Below are 1,682 nucleotides of genomic sequence, written 5' to 3'. Positions count from 1 at the left end.
GGACTTGCTCTTTCTCCGTAAGACAGTCAACAGGAGTATGACCGTCATTGCTCCCACACCTCTCACATGTGACGGTTTCTCCTCTAGTAAGCAAATGAACCGTCTGAGGCTCTGCCGCAGAATGCAACTCCAACTTATCAAATCTAGCATTCATGGCTTCCAGCTGAGCCACAACTTGCTTGTCGACTGCATCAACCGTTCTAATACCATCCCTCGGGTTCCCATACTCGGCACAGTGGGTCGTCATTTCTTCAATAAGGGTCCATCCCTTATCATCATCAGTGTTCTTTTGGAATCTTCCGTTGGATGATGCGTCATGTATGGCTCTGTGATCGTCATATAGCCCATTGTAGAACTGATTGGACAGAAACCAAGGATCAAAACCACGGTGAGGAATTGACCTCACCAACCTCTTGAAACGACACCATGCTTCATAGAAAGTTTCATCTGGTGCTTGCTTGAAACTGGTGATCTTGGCCCTCAGCTGATTAGTACGCTGCGGAGGGAAATATCTCTTGTAAAAAGCAAGAGCAAGGGTCTCCCAATCTGTAACCCCCGCGGCCGCACGGTCCAAATCAGTCAGCCACTCCATGGCTGAGTCAGTCAAAGAAAAAGGAAACAGCACCTCCTTGATCTTGTCTTGAGTTACCCCTTAGTGGCGGGGATAGTAGAACAGTAGTCTGTAAAGACCTCCATATGCTTCCTCGGGTCTTCACCTGCCACACCTCTAAATAGGTTCCTCTCCACCAGATTGATATAGGAAGGACAGATGTCAAATGTGTTCCCATCCTCAGTCTGGAGATTGAAACCTTTCGGAATAGACGATGCTTTAGGCTCCGAATGACTGGCAATGTTAGGCATCTTTACTGGTTGGTTTACAGAAGTGAAAGTATCTTCTACAAAAGAGGATTTTCTGTAAATAGGAAATGTTGAAGTTTTGGTTCGAAAGTACTCAAGTCTTCCTTTCGTGATTCTCTTTGCAGACGGAGTCTATGCCTGAACAGTCTCTCTGGCTCAGAATCAGCTGAAACTAACTCAAACCTGTCTGACCTGGGCATACACAACACTGAAAGAAAATAAATAAGAACTGCCTCAAGGAATAAAAATTCCCTGAGACGAATAAAATAGACGAAATAAAAACAGATAGGGCGATTGCCTCCCCGGCAACGGCGCCAAAATTTGACAGGGCTGTCGTGTACCTATCAAAAATAACTAACTAAACTAACTATATAGCTAGGGCAGTCAGGTTGATCTCCTCAGGGAGGCAAGATATCTGTAAGAGTCCGTCTATTTGGTCACAAATGGGGGAGGGAGGGGGGGGGGTTATAATTTGATTTCTAAACTAATAGATTCAAAAGGCAAGAGGAATAAGGAAAGAGCGATTAAGGTAGAAAATAGAATTAAACTATCAGAAGAGAAGGGACATGTCAGGATTTCGGTTCACTACGGTAGTCCTGTGACTCAACTGTAAACAAATTAGATAAATTACTGCGAGACGGATATGGAAAGGTCCTTCCGGTCCACTTTCTACCCTAAACTCCCTCTAACTTAACTTCCGTCCTCGTCAGGGTAGTCTACTGTTCATAGCAGGTCGATTTAGTCCAATCTTCCGATTCAGGATTAAATTTAACCAGATTAAAAGGTGACTCAGAAGCGTGTACTCAACTAAGTCGGTAAATACA

General features: G+C 44.4%; 1 non-coding gene across 1 annotated transcript; it reads left to right on the top strand.

The window, feature by feature from the left end:
- Nucleotides 1-380: 380 nt before the first annotated feature.
- LOC141609732 (small nucleolar RNA R71) lies at nt 381-486 on the top strand. Its single transcript, XR_012527647.1, has one exon. It is a non-coding gene; the product is annotated as a small nucleolar RNA R71 (small nucleolar RNA).
- Nucleotides 487-1,682: the final 1,196 nt, after the last annotated feature.

This window comes from Silene latifolia, chromosome 10, assembly GCF_048544455.1.
Source record: "Silene latifolia isolate original U9 population chromosome 10, ASM4854445v1, whole genome shotgun sequence".
In the NCBI taxonomy this organism is placed as follows: domain Eukaryota; kingdom Viridiplantae; phylum Streptophyta; class Magnoliopsida; order Caryophyllales; family Caryophyllaceae; genus Silene; species Silene latifolia.
This window is presented reverse-complemented; position numbering and strand designations above follow the sequence as displayed.